Genomic DNA, 15,917 nt, shown 5'->3' with positions numbered 1-15,917 from the left:
TGGTAACCTGGTGCTGAATGAAACATAAATACTACATGGAGCTTATATTCTAATGTTTATCAAATGAGTGATTTCCATTTAGGCAGCTATTATTGACATAAATAAATAAATTTTTCTCTTAGTAGTTATCCTAGTAATGCTGGTGACAGATATGATATATGTTGTAGTGACTGTGGCAGAGCATTTCTAGGTTGAGATAGTTATAATTAGTCACTCACTAATTTCTATGAAGAAGTTTGAAAATTCTATCACACTCTGTGATTAAGGGAAAAGGGGAGTCAGTATCATATTGCTCTTAGAAGATAATCCCCTAGGAAGACCATCGTCTAAAAATGGCAAAATAGGAAATTTGATGGTGCTCATGGAAAAATAATGAAATAGACATTCATCTACAGAGATTACTTTCCTTTGGCAATAACACACAAGGAATTAAACATGAATGTGTTTTTCATGAAGATCTTGGCTTTACATTCTTGTCCAGTGATTAAAAGGAAAACATACATTACTAAAATGGGCTTATCAAATACAAAATATGTATAGAATCCACTTCGGGGCATATGAGCACTGCCTTCTAGGTTTGGAATATGCAATTTCAGAAATCATACCCTAAAAAAAGACTTGAGACTAGTATGGTGTGATGTAGCCAAAGCAAACAACATCACTTAAGTGCTTACCAGGAACCTGTAAGTTTGAGAGAAAGAAAGGAATTGTTTCAACTTCATAGAATAATATGTGGCTACCATACCTAATTTATAGGAGATATACATCAAAATACTTATAGGCTTGTAAGTTATCTCTTGAGTGTTAAACTTCAGACAGAAGATAATCATAAGCATCAGATAACTATAAATTATCAGAGAGTTTAGAGGAAAGATATGTTTTGAAGAAAAGTAGTAAGGATCAGAACTGTATCCAATTACAGTTAAATTCTGTTACTTAGGAAAAAACACCATGGCTTTATGAATACTGAAGAACATTTCCCAAGATGTTAAGCTGAAGATTAAGTCTTACATATAAATTGGATTTAAATCATATATATGAAATAAAACTTATTTTTATCTTATAATTAGTACTTACTACTGAGTCCTAAGAAAAATATTTTCATTTCTAGTGGTATTAAATTCTATTGTGATATGAAAGATAAATGATATCAGTGAGAGAAAGAGCCTCTGAAAATAATTTCCTTCATACAGGCAATGAAAGAATGGCAGAAATAATCAGAACTAATTTTTTTTTAACTCTGGAAATTAACCAAAGCCTTCTAAGACTCTAAAAACTCGTGTGTGTGTATCATCTTAATAATAGAAATAATTGTGAACTTTGTGATATTTTAGTTTGCTCTATTCTCATGCCCCTTTCTAAGTACCCGGGTAGACAAAAACAAAGAGCCTTCAATCATGAACATTGGCAGCGTGGCAACCACCAGTATCATTCCCAGAGAACTATCATTATTTGACCTGGTAGGTGGTTCAGTGGGAAACCCCACTTATAATTCTGTCTTCATATGACCTAACTTGGAACTTACCCAGTGTGAAAAGTCTTTTCTCTGGGATACTTGCTGAAAATATTTAGAGGCAATTTTTTTAACTTCATGGAAGGCTGAAGTAGGAGATAATGGTTAGAACAAATCATAAGTAGGCATAACACTTAAAAGAGAAAGTTATAAAATGAGATGTCAACAAGGATTTTCAAAAGTTCTGGCATGTTAATGAGGATCTAAAAGTCCACACACAGGGATATGGTGGTGTACATTCCAAACAGAGCTTCTATTTTCAAGAAGCTGTGTATGAGAAAGCCTAAGCTCTCAGCATGGGCTTACCAACCAGGAGGCCCTGGGAAAGCAAGAAGTGAGGACAAGGTCAGAATTTTCAACTGCCTGTCTGGGAGTTGGAGGAGTGCCCCAATTGCACGTAGATACCCTTAGCAAAGACTGGATGAATTATTGGGTCCAGAAGGAAGGAAACAGTAAAGACTGGAGTGGAAATAAATAAAACAGAGAAGAGAAAAATAATAGACAAAATCAACAAAGCCAAAAGATAATTCTTTGGAAAGATGATCTAAATTGACTCTGCTGTAGCCAAAATGGCCATTATAAAAAGAGACAAGATGCAAATTACTAAAATCTGGAATAAGAAGAGGAATATCACTATTGAGATTATATAAATAAGAATTGTAAGGAAATTCTATGAATGTTCTCATGGTAATTTAGATAAAGTGAGAATTCATCTGGGAAATTTCATATTCCTAAAAAAGAAATGCTTGTGGGAATGTAAAGTGATGAAGGTGCTTTAAAAAGGAGCCTGAAAATTCTAAATAAAATTAAATGTAGAATTACCATATAAGCCAGAAATTCTGCTCCTAGGTATATACCCTAAAGAACTGACAACATTTTTCTATTTGTTTACACAAATACTTGTACATTAATGTTCATAGTGGTATTATTCATGATAGCTAAAAGGTGAAAATAACTCAAATATCCATGATTTGATGAATGTATAAATAAAAAGTGGTATATCCATATAATGGAACATCATTTGGCAATAGAAATTACATTACTAATTACATGACAGAACATGAATGGACTTTGAAAACATTATGCTAAGTGAGAGCAGCCAGACACAAAAGGTCACATCTCGTATTATCCTGTGACATAAAATATTCAGAAGAGGCAAATCTATAGAAAGGTTTATTAATGTTTCCAGGAGCTACGGCATGGGTGGATAGGGAGCAAATGCCAGTGACTACTGAGTTTCTTTGGGTGATGTTAAAAATGTGCTGGGGTTGGAGTGTGGTAATGATCACACAACCACGTGAATATCTAAACATATTGTACACTTTCAAGGTGTGAACTTGAAGAAATGTGAATTATATCTAAAAAGAAAGGGAAAAAAAGAAAGGCAGAAGTGGTTGACTCGATGCATAACAAGCTTGATGCATACATGCAGGAATAAATCAATAAAATTAAAGCCTTGTTTTCTGGTCTAGCAACCAGTCTGGTTTAGTCTGGGTTGCCAGAAGGAAAGAAAGGTGATACTTAAATTAGGTAATTGATGAGTATTTAATAAAGAGACTAATTGCAAATTATGGCAGAGTTTAGTGACAGGGACAAACCAGTGAAATTTGGCAAGGAGAATTTATTCGTTGGTCTGGAAAGGTTAGAAGAAGAAACATTTAACAGAACTGTTTGAAAAAGAGACTGCACCCAGTGGGGTGCCTAGGAGAAGCTGTGGCTTTTGGTAAAGCAGCACCGTCAGCCTACTGATATCCAACAGGACAGAACTCAATAAATACCCTCTCACTCTTTTCCCACCTTCCATTCTCTTACTAGTGCTTCTCACAAGCAGCTTAAAGCCAATTAGAGGCCAAGGTTAAGGCAGCCTTTTGAGAGAGCAAAGTCAGTTTCCCAGGGCAAAAAATAGAGTTACAAAGGGGAAATTGAAAATGTAGAGTACCGTAATCTAAAGGAGATGGGCAGAGGACCAAGACTCTTCTTTTGATGTTAGGAGTTGGATAGTACTCTATTAGAAGTCTGAGTCCCAGTCATGGAGGAAGGCTGCTGAAGAGCATGTCCTGCTTGTTCAGATTAGGTGTGGAGATCATACTTGCTCTTTGATTTTTCATGAAAGGAGTTGAAACTGGGATTCTACAGCATCCAACCCCCTGATCGGAGAGGGCTTACTCTCAGTATACTTATTATCGACAGTATCTATTCGGTTGGTGGATACTTGCTTTAAAGGGCCCTGTTTTCTATCAAGAGAGAAGAATTAAGATGTCAGAAAGTGTGCTGACCTTTTGTGTCTTCAGTTGGACAGTTAATCTAAAAAAAAGACTATCTTTTTTTTTAATGTGGAATTAAGACTTTAACGTGGCCTTCTAACACCCCGATTTCAGACTTCTGGCCTCTGACATTGTAAGAGAATCAATATCTATGGCTAAGCCAGACAGTTTGTAGTAATTTGTTAAGGCAGCCCTAGGGAAATTATATACTAGATATGTGGCCTTATCATTAAAAACAAAACAAAACAAAACAAGAAACTAGCCAACAAACATTGTCCCACGTAGTCTGATGCTTTCTTCGTAGCCCTCATGATGAAGAAAGGACACATAGAAACATAGAAATAACTATGTAAGTAAGGGGATCCATTCACTCATGCTCTTGCTCAGACGTGAAGAGAACCGTCCAAGTCACAGTGTGTGTGGGTCAAAGAAAGATGTTTCTCAAGGGATTTTAATCCCAGTATCCGCGGGTGTCTGTTATGATGTCTTATACCGCTGGGTCCTACATCAGGCTGGCATTGGCTTGTGAAAATCTCTCTTAAGTCTGCTGGCAAGTAGCATGCACAGTTCACTCACAATCTGGGAAGCTATGGGTTTGAAGACACATATGAAGGACAGATAATAAGGATGTTACCAAAGCTACCTTGTTTCAGGTTGAGACATAACTTGGAAACTGGGCACTAGGCATCTGAATCCTAGCACAAAGTCATGCCAGAATAGGCCATCCTTTGTAAAACAATCTAGTAAGATGTTACATAGGACTATAATTGGTATACAGGACTTAAAAAGAGAAAGTTTAGGGGTGCCTGAGTGACTCAGTCAGTTGAGAATCTGATTTTTGGTTTTGGCTCAAGTCATGATCTCAGGGTCATGAGATTGAGCCCCATGATGGAGCTTACTTAAGATTCTCTCTCTCCTCCCCCTGATCTTGCACATGCTCTCTTTCTCTCTCTGAAATGAATAAATATTTTTTTTTAAAGAGGGAAAGTTAAAGCTTGGATAGAAACAAAGAGTTTCATCAAGTTCTTATGAAAATTTTAAAACACAAGCTTAATGTAGCCATAGATAAATAAATGAATACCCTATTGCCTCAAAAATTAATCAAAAGTTCTTTGTATTACATTCTTTAATTTTTTTTAATTTCAATTCAATTTGCCAAAATATAGTATAATACCCAGTTCTCATCCCATCAATGCATTACACTTTTCATGAGAGCCGATAGATATTTAGTATCCTGGTAAAAGTTGTCTTTGTGGCTGAATAAAATATGACCCTTTACCTAAAAAAGAGGGCAACAATTATTCTAGGATGCAACTGAAGTCCACACAGGCTGAAAAAGCACCACTGAGCTCTGCCTCAGCATCTGCTCTTACTTCCACAGCAAGACATACACCTTTCTTGGTGTCCTGCCCATTACACAGACAAAACTCAATCCACTGAGTTAATTAATGGTGTTGTTCTTTCTCTCACATATGAACTTGTATGAAAAGACATTGTGTCTTCTGAGTATTAGAGCCATTAAAGCACTTTGTCCTTGCATTTAATTTCCAAGGTGACAGTAATTACTTTGCTAGGTGAAAAGAAAACAACCACCACAAAAGGCAGGAAGTGGTTTAACACAGGAAGAACCAAGCCACCAGGAGTGGAGGTGCAGATTGATGGGCTACAGTCAGCATATGCACATTGCCATGGAAATTACACAAAAATGGAATCCTGGGGCATCCGGCACAATTAAGGGCTATTATCAGTCATGACTACCTAAAGAATATGTTTTGGAAAGTTGAATAAAAACATTTTTATTAAAAGAAGAAAATGAAGTAAGTGTCTGAACTGAAAGGACAGGCATGACACAACATTTCTGATAATATTGAGGGAATTTCTTCCATTTTCTGAGACAAGTAGCTACAATGTTTAAGGCCTGGAAATGATGGGGTTGAGTTAGAAGACTACGTTAGCACTGAAACCCTCTCATTAAAGTAAAGATCAGCATCTCTCCTTGGTCTCCTGAGGATATTTTTTGGCGCTGTATCTACATCTCAAGGTCAGAAAACTTACTTGGAATTCTCATGACTAAGCTAATCTCACTGACTTGGTCAAAGGGGTACTTTCCAATATTCTTTTACAGCACAGTCTCTGCTACAGAATGGCTCCAAAGGTTTAATATCTTATCCTAATTCGAATCATACAGTCCATAATTTCCTGGTATCCAAACAAACCCAGTGGGTAGGCATGCACAAAATTTGGCCACAAACACTAGTAATCACCATTTTCTCTCAAGCTTTAATAAGAGGCCTGTGGCTACAATGCCATATGCCAATGGACAGAAGCCCTCCTATCAACCTCAGCCATGAATCTGATTTATTTAAAAAAGGAGGAAACCAGGAACTATCTGGATAAAATCCACTGCCTGTGGTATGAACCTTGACCAGTCTAGAAGAACCACTACCCAATACCAAAACCCCTGAGTAAAGGAAAAAAATAGACTAAATAATAAAGAAAATATGAGCAAAGAGATAAACAAAAATCTTTTGAGTACTTAAGCGTCAGAGTTAAATGCTTTTTAGCTCTAATGTTTTTTTGTTTTTTTTGTTTTTTTTTTTTTCCCTTGAGAAGTAGAATATCAGTCTTTCTACTTGACTTTCTCTGATAAGGACACTTGGGGTAATTAATAATGATCATGATGATAATAGTAATAAGATAATGGCAAACACTCTAATTATTAAGCTGAGGAGCTATAAGCAATACTTTATATATTAACTCTTCTGATCCTCACAAGGGAAAGCTCAGAAAGAGAGATAAATGGCCTAACCTCTCAGAGCCAATAAATGATCCAGTCTGATGAACCCAAATGGTTTGGCTCTTGAATGTTCTTTTTTAACCATTGTCTTCTACCAAGTCCCATGTAACCCATTCACACAGCAGATGAACATCTACTTCAATATGTAAAATTTCCATAGTGAGTAAAATAAAACTATCACCTAATTCACCTAGTGGTGCCAAAATATCACCAGCCTCAATAATGCTACATCCCAGCCAGTTGAGAGTAAAGCACAGAGATGAGCATTCTGGAATATCTGTGAGATGCCAGACAATGTTCTGTGCATTTCAGCAAAATTGATCTCATTTAGTTTTTTATAAGTGGTAAATTTGAAGAATAATGAAAAGGGTAGGTGAGCAGCCTTGGTGTTTTCTTGACACTATGGATTTTTCTTCTTGTTTTTTTATATTTGTCTTTTTCTTTTCTTTTTGGTAATTAAGCAATAATCTGTGTTAATATTTAGGTTGTATTCAATCAGTTTTTACTAATGTACTAGGTACTGTTGTAATAGGAAGTATTTTCTCAACTCTGTGATAATGTATTTTAATTTTAAAAAAAAAAGATTATTTATTTATTGAAAAAGAAAGAGTGAGAGAGATCAAGAGCATGAGCGGGGAGGAGGGTCAAAAAGAGGAGGAGAGGGATCCCTGGGTGGCGCAGTGGTTTGGAGCCTGCCTTTGGCCCAGGGCGCGATCCTGGGGACCCCGGATCGAATCCCACGTCGGGCTCCCGGTGCATGGAGCCTGCTTCTCCCTCCGCCTGTGTCTCTGCCTCTCTCTCTCTCTCTCTCTCTGTGACTGTCATAAATAAATAAATAAATAAATAAATAAATAAATAAATAAAATTAAAAAAAAAAAAAAAAAAGAGGAGGAGAAGTGGACTCCCTACTGAGCATGGTGCTGGACATGGGGCTCAATCCCAGGACCCTAGGATCATGACATGAGCTGAAGGCAAATGCACAACTGACTAAGCCACCCAGGTAACCCTATGATAATGTGTTTTAAAATATGTATATATTCATCTGCCTCAAATCCACTTAAGAAACAGTGAGATTAAAACTTTATATTCTTGGGAACCCTGGGTGGCTCAGCGGTTGAACAACTGCCTTCGGCTCGGGGTGTGATCCGAGGTCCAGGATCAAGTCCCACATCCGGCTCCCTGTGAGGAGCCTACTTCTCCCTCTGCCTGTGTCTCTGCCTCTCTCTCTGTGTCTCTCATGAATAAATAAAAACAAAATCTTAAAAAAAAAAGAAACTTTATATTCCTAATAGCCTATGCCAATAAGTATATTTTAATTTCTGTTTCTATTAAAGTTCCTTATTTAAGATTAAGCATTTAATAACTATTTGCTGCCTCATCATGCAAAACAATGTAATATTGATGATGCCTACTGTGTACTTGCTTTGCACCAACCTCTGCTGTAAGCAAATTTAATTTATTAGTTAAATTAACCTTCACTTGATAATTTATAGAGTTACTATTACTATCATATTTATTTTTCAGATGACAAGAGAAGAGCAAGAGAGTGTAAGTAAACAAAACTAATCAGAAAATGATGGCATCGGGCAGCCCGGGTGGCTCAGAGGTTTAGTGCCACCTTCAGCCCGGTGCATGATCCTGGAAACCGGGGATCGAGTCACACGTCAGGCTCCCTGCATGGAGCCTGCTTCTCTGCCTCTCTCTCTCTCATGAATAAATAAATAAAATCTTAAAGAAAAAAAAAGTAAAATAAAAAGATGGCATCAAGATTTGGACCCTAACAGCTTGACTTCAGAGCTTGAAAATCAACCTACACACATACTGTCTTTGGATTCTCACTAAATTTGAGATTATATTACTTATAAGCAATTTGAGAGTCACAAAATTTCTTCACAGCTTTCCAAAGAAAAATGTCAAAAAGATAAGCAACACACCAGTAGTTGAAAGCTGGCCATAGACTAAGAGAACACTAGTTTTACAGGAATGTCTATAAGATCCATGAAAGCAAACCTGGAACACTTAGAGCTCATTTTGGTAAGCTCCATGGTACAGTAAGGCAACAAGATAAACAACAAGGATAAAGGGCCAGCTAGTTTAGAAATCTAAAAGGCTGCTAGGATACTTTTAAGCATGTAAAACCCCAAAGTATACTTAGACTGCCATGTTTTTCTACTTTATCAATAACAGCTTAATTCAATTTTGTTTTCTATCCTAACTTAAAATTATAAAGGTATAAAATTATGCAGTATCTTTATTGCCTCATGTTTTTAACTTCTCTCTCACAATTTCCTTCTTAGACAACTTAGGGAAAGCTTAGTTATGCCTAAATTCTACACAATGACATAATTGAGTTGGTGGAAATCAGTGAGTAATCAGCATTCAAATTTCTCTTAATCATTACAGCTAAGACAGCTAAGATTCCGTAATTTCCTTTGTTATTCATAAAGATTGTTTAATAATAAAATATCAGTCTCTTTCTACTTCAATGTTTAACTTTTGAAGATAGGCTCTAGAAAATGTCATTTAAAAACGTACATATTGATTTATTTCTCCATATGTAATTTCTTGGCTGTATCTTTTGCCAGCTTCCTGGGTGTAGACATTCAAAATTGTCACACAAGTATATGCAAACTATGGATTAAGAAATGGTAAGACTTGTCCAGATGCTAAGACACTCCATGCAAAAATCAACATTTTTTCCCACCTGAGAAGTTCAGTGTCTTTACTGATATTGCTATTTAGTAAAACTGCATTCTGTACATTGTTGGTGAGAGTACATGGTCTTAGGATTGCTTTAGAGTCCTGAGAGCCAAGTGGGGATTCTCCAGTGTTGAGAAGATAAGCTTCATAATCATTGCCCATTGCATGGAAATGAACACTCAGCCTGTTCAAAAACTTGCTAAATATTTCCATGGCTGAGATGCAAACCTGGAATCCCCGAACATTTTGGCTACTTACTGTCTAAAATAATAAACTGGAACTTCTCACTGATAGTCTGTGCTGTGAAACACATAATTTAGAATTAATAATCAAGTCATTACTATTTGACTTAGATAGAAGGACTTGTGTGCATGTCTGTATTGAACACATGCCTAAACAATTAGGTTTATCATATACACAGTAATAAAAATGTTTTCCTTCAGTATCTACTAGAAAAGAGAATTAGAGAAATACCAGTCTCTACTGCCTTCCTTGGATTCATGCATTAGTTACTTACCTGAATACACCTTAGAGTAATTACATACATACATACATACCTGATGGACCTAGTGCAATGGGTTTGCCCTACTGCAAGTAATATCAGAAATAATCTCAATTGGAATGCAATTGCTCTTCAATTCTATGCAATTGCTAAATGGAGAATTAATTGAAAAGAAAATTATAATAATTCAATCAACTACAATAAATAATTTTTAAATGAGGAAGCAGTCCCAAGAGCATGAGTTTGGAAGTTGGCCCCATTTGTCAGCAGTATGTCTCTTTATCTTAATATTTATCATTAGTCTACTTTTCTGTTCTTAATATATCAAAATTACCAAATAGAAAGAGGTAAATCTGAATCAAGGGGACACGTAAGCCTTGATCTAAAAGTATATAAGCCTGTAATCTAAAAATAAAGGAGAAGTAAACAAATGTATTAACTTTCTTTGACTTTAACTAAATTCTAGATTATGCTAAAATGCAGTGTAATTTAGCTCTTTCTGCCCCCAAATAATAACAGAAATATAAAAGAGAAATATAAAATTGCAGGAATCCATATTAAGGCTCTCAGATTTAAATTTATGTTAAAAATTCAGCAATATTTATTTCAAATAAAAAAGAATGTTAAGTAAATTCGAATTAAAGATATTCCATATATTGTCATAATATGACAGCAAAACTTATCCTCTGAAGAAAGATCAAATTTTAAAAATAAGTGGGAACGAGACCAAGCATCATCTAGAAGCCAGTTTCTTGTTTGCTCAGCACTATGGACAACTTTTATAAGAGTAAGAAAATTAGATTTACTGAAAATGAAATTTTGATGAAGTGCTATTGAAGTATAATATTTTATGAAATCCCATGTTAAACTAGAAGAAGCTAAATGACAAGTACTAGATTATTATGAAACAATTGCTATTTTATATTTGATTTTTTCCTCTAAATTATGGGATAGTGACTATTTTGGCGTTTTTTGTAATGGGTAAATCATATAATCCAGATCTTAGCTCAGTGACTTACTGAAATTCGACTTTACTACAAAAAAAAAAAAAAATCTCTGTGTTCCTCCTTAACCTCTGAAGAGCAGGAGCATTTAAAACTAATATTATGCAACTTTCTTCTACTCTTTCAAGTTTTCTCTTGTATTCTCAACTAGTTTGTAAACTCCTGCATGAAGTTTTATGACTTATACAAATCCTATCCTTCTGCATCAACTCTCTGTTGCTAAAATATAATCATTTGTTAACATGGATTTGTAGATTCATTGGTAGATTTATTAATTATAAAATTAGCAAGCAATGCAAAGTCAATGCACTATTAAAATTATTATAGATTAAGAAAATTATCTTTGTTAGAAATTTAAGGAGAGTTTTGGTCTTCACTCTCCTGCTATGTAAATTCAAATATACTTCCTATTTCTAAGAAAACCAGCTTCACTTAGGAAACATCTTCTAAATTGTTCAGGTCTTAACAATACCACTTTTTTAAAAAAGTTATTATTTATTTATTTATTTATTTATTTATTTATTTATTTATTTGAGACACACAGAGAGAGACAGAGACTTAGGCAGAGAGAGAAACAGGCTCTATGCAGGGAGCCTGATGTGGGACTCAATCCTGGGATGCCAGGGTAATGCCTGGGCAGAGGCAGGTGCTTAATTGCTGAGCAACATAGGTGTCCCAACATTACCACTTTTAAATATTTATTTAGAATCTTATGAAGATTGCACAGGATATTGAATCAAGAATATTAAAGAGATTGTGCACTACACTTTGGATGAATGCTTTTATTTTCCTCCTTTCTGTTTTATGGAGATATAAAGACATAGAGCACTGTACAAGTTTAAGGTATACAGCACACTGACTGGACTCACCACAATCAATATAGTGAACATTTCTCATCTTGTTATAGACACAAAGACATGAGTAGTTTTAAAACTCTAGTGGGCAGAAGTCACTTGGATTTGTGTGTGTGTGTGTGTGTGCCAAGTATAGATATTAAACTGAATTCCAGACCCAGAGACTCTGACTCAATAGGTATAGAATGTGAATTGAGAATCTGCATTTTAAATATACTCAAGGTATATCTTAATTATGTTTAGATGTAGGTAATTTTCCTACTTGAGAAATGTTGCTTGAGGCATTTATTATATGTGATAAAAACTAATCCTGTGCTTAGATAATTCAAAGAAAAATATATGAGTGAGATGTGTTCAGTATCTATTCTGTCAACCTCTGCTCATTTTTTGTCTCTTCCTTTGTTCAACTTTATTGTTTGTGCATCTGCTTATAATTTTCATGCAAGCCCCAGATATCTTCATCAATCCACATAAAATGTACTTTGCAAGGACCTTTTCAAATTTCTTCTTCAAGTATTTCTGAGCTGGATGAATCAGTTCTCCCTATCTTCTTTGTAGTGCTTGGTTTGAATCACTCATGACACTAATTTATACTGTGATTTATGAAAGATTTCCTTATTTCATTTTTATTTCCTCTTCATTAATTATTTTTCCAGAAAAAAAGAATTATATACACCCCCCCCCGACACACACACAACTGTAAAGGGCTTCAACATGATAGCCCCAAAATAAGTTTTATTTTAATGCTGTGCATATAAATAAGAAATGTATGAAGGAGATATAAATTAATCTTGAAATTAAGAGAGGGCTATTACTGAGCAAAATATATGCTTTCTCAAACACTTTTCTTTTTAAACAAATTGTAAACTCATTTTTAAAAATCTTTAACTGTTTATCCTAACAAAACTTTTTAAAGTGTGTTAAACTTTTATTTTTAAAATTATAGTCAATCATTTATTTCACATTCCTGTAGTCAGGATAGGAAGTGGAGGCAGGCTGGAGGATAGGAATCAGAATGTTATCAAATGATTTATTAATTTACTATTGTTCAGAGCATTTATACTTGGTTGTCATGTATTCAAATGAATAGAAAAAAGAGGGTAGAAATGAATCATATGTATTTAAAATGATTATTTGCTCTTAAAATGAGTGTTCCGAAACAATGATAGTGTAAGGCATTTAATAAAAACAGTTTATCTCCTGATTCTCTATTAAAACTTACTGATGGTAAAAACAAAATAAGAAAAATAGAGAAGATAAACATCTTCAGGGAAAGAATTACAACCCTAAAATAGGATTATAATTTTGGAGCAAACTAGCCAAATACTGTGGTATCTTAACTAAGACAAAGAAGAATCTGAGTGCTTTCACATTCATTTTTTCAAAAGATTTTATTTATTTATTTGAGAGAGACAGAGCACAAGCAGAGAGAGGAGCAGAGGGAGAGGGAGAAGCAGACTCCCTGCTGAACCTGACTCGGGGCTTGATCCCAGGACCCTGGGATCATGACCTGATTTGAAGGCAGATGCTTAACCAACTGAACCACCCAGGTGGCTCATTTCATATTAATAATCCATGTATCTTCAGAATGAATATTTTGCCAAATGTTGTTGTCACTATTATGGGAAGTATAATTCAAAAATATTTTTCTTAAAAATGATAACATCTTATGGAATGGTTTGGTAATGGTAAAAGTAGGAAAGCCACTGTAAAGTAACTCAGTGTTGTATAACCATAAAATAGAAGGAAATTGAAGTTGAAGAATCATCCAGGATGATGTGCCATTTTTATTTCATATACACTGGGCTCTAAGAAGAAGGAAACTCACTGAGATAAAGAGAAGTAAAAGGACAGTGAAAATTAACCCCAGTTGATAGTGCAATATCCTATAGCCCCAGGAAACTAAATCTGAGTCATAATATCTCTGGAAAGCAGAGTGCTAATAGTAGGCATTTGTCCTATGTAGGAAAATGAGTAAGATAGTATTCCCTAACAGAAACCTAGATAAAAGATGATATAAACTGCAATACCCATACCACTCCTCCCTTAAGTATCCCTTAGGTAATACCTAAATCTATTCTAACAAAAGAAGTCCTTGACTTACAAGGGGAAACCCATAAGGCTACCTGGAGATTTCTCAATAGAAACTTGGCAAGTCAGAAGGGAGTGTCATGATATATTCAAAATATGGATTGAGAAAAATCTGCAGCCAAGAATATTATCCAGCAAGGATATCCTTCAGAGTAGAAGGTGAGATAAAGAGTTTCCCAGACAAACAAAAACTAAAAGAATCCGTGACCATTAAACCAGCCCTGCGGGATCCCTGGGTGGCGCAGCGGTTTGGCGCCTGCCTTTGGCCCAGGGCGCGATCCTGGAGACCCGGGATCGAATCCCACATCAGGCTCCCGGTGCATGGAGCCTGCTTCTCCCTCTGCCTGTGTCTCTGCCTCTCTCTCTCTCTCTCTCTGTGACTATCATAAATAAATAAAAATAAAAAAAAAAAAATTTTAAACCAGCCCTGCAAGAAATATTAAAAGGGGCTCTTTGAGTAGAAAAGAGACACCAAAAGTGACAAAGAGAAGAAAGGTCAGAGAAAAACTCCAGAAACAATGACAACACCACAGAAATACAGTTATAAGAGCATATTATGAAAAACTATATGCCAAGAAATTGAACAACTAAAAGACATGGATAAATTCTTACAAACATATAGACTACTAAAACTGAAACAAGAAGAGATAGAAAACCTTAACAGACTGATAACCAGAAAAGAAATTGAATCAGTAATCAAAAAATTCCCAACAGACAAAATTCTAGGGCCAGAGAGCTTCATAGTTGAGTTCTACCAAACATTTAAAAAGAATTAATATCTATTCTTCTCAAACTATTCCAAAAGAGTAGAAAAGGAAGGAAAATTTCCAAATTCATTCTAAGAGGTAAGCATTACCCTGATATTAAAACCAGATAAGGACTTCACTAAAAAAGAGAGCTATAAGCCAATATCTCTTATGAACATGGATGCAAAAATTCTCAGGAAAATACTAGTAAACTAAATCTAACAATACTTTAAATAAATAATTCACCACAACCAAGTGGGACTTATCCTTGGGTTGCAAGGGTGGTTCACTATTCTCGAATCAATCAACATGATACACCACAGTAATTAAAGAAAGGATAAAAATAATTTCAATAGATGCAGGAAACAAAAAAAAATTTGACAAAATGCCACATCCATTCATGATAAAAAAAAAAAAACCTCAACAAAGTAGAGATAGAGGAAACGAACATACCTCAACATAATAAAAGGCATATATGGAAAACCCACAGCTAATATCCTTAAAGGGGAAAAACAGAGCTTTTTCTCCATTTCTCTGAGAGTCAGGAAAAAGACAGGGATGCCTACTCTCATCACTGTTATTTAACATAGTAATGGAAGTCCTAGCCACAGCAATCAGACATCCAAATTGGCAAGGAAGAAGTAAAAGTTTCACTATTTGCACATGATATGATATTCTATATTGAAAACTCAAAAGACTCCACCATAAACACTGCCAGAACTGAACACAAATTTAGCAAAGTTGCAGGATACAAAATCAATGTAAAGAAATCTGTTGCATTTTTATACACAATTATGAAGTAACAGAAAGAGAAATTAAGGAATCTAAACTATTTACAACTGCACCCAAAACAGTAAGATATCTCAGTCACATCATATGCTATTGCTTTCTACTCCTCACAGCCTCCATAGACTCTCTAGAATCCTTGCAAACCAGTAGATGATGAGACGCTGTTCATCTATAGCCACTACAAACAAGCAACTGTGGATGACATAGACACAGAACAGCCTGGGCTATTGAATCTCAAAGACAAGGCCAGTGGGATGCCTGGAATCAGCTGAAAGAGACTTCCAATGAAGATGCCATGGAAGCTGACATCAACAAAGCAGAAGTTCTATATAAAAAATATGGAATATAAGGGACTGGATTTGGCTGCCAGCAGTACATTTTATCTAAACTGATATAATGCCTTATTTTTCTAATACTGTGGATGATATTAAATCATGCAAATAGCCTGTTAACCAAGGTCCGGAAGACTGTACAGGACATGGCTCTAGGGGTAGGGACTGACATGGTTACTGACCTGCACTGAGTAGTTTTTAACCATAGATCAATTCAAAGTGCATTTATTACTTTAAACAACAACAACAACAAAATAAGGTACCTAGTAATAAAACTAACCAAAGAGGTGGTTAGTTTTACACCGCAAACTATAAAACATTGATG

General features: G+C 35.2%; 1 pseudogene; it reads left to right on the top strand.

Moving 5' to 3' along the window:
• Positions 1-1,397: 1,397 nt before the first annotated feature.
• On the top strand, positions 1,398-15,609 carry LOC140621414 (acyl-CoA-binding protein pseudogene; annotated as a pseudogene).
• The last annotated feature ends 308 nt before the right edge of the window (positions 15,610-15,917 follow it).

The sequence above is a fragment of the Canis lupus genome, chromosome 30 (assembly GCF_048164855.1).
Source record: "Canis lupus baileyi chromosome 30, mCanLup2.hap1, whole genome shotgun sequence".
NCBI classification, from domain to species: Eukaryota; Metazoa; Chordata; class Mammalia; order Carnivora; family Canidae; genus Canis; species Canis lupus.
This window is presented reverse-complemented; position numbering and strand designations above follow the sequence as displayed.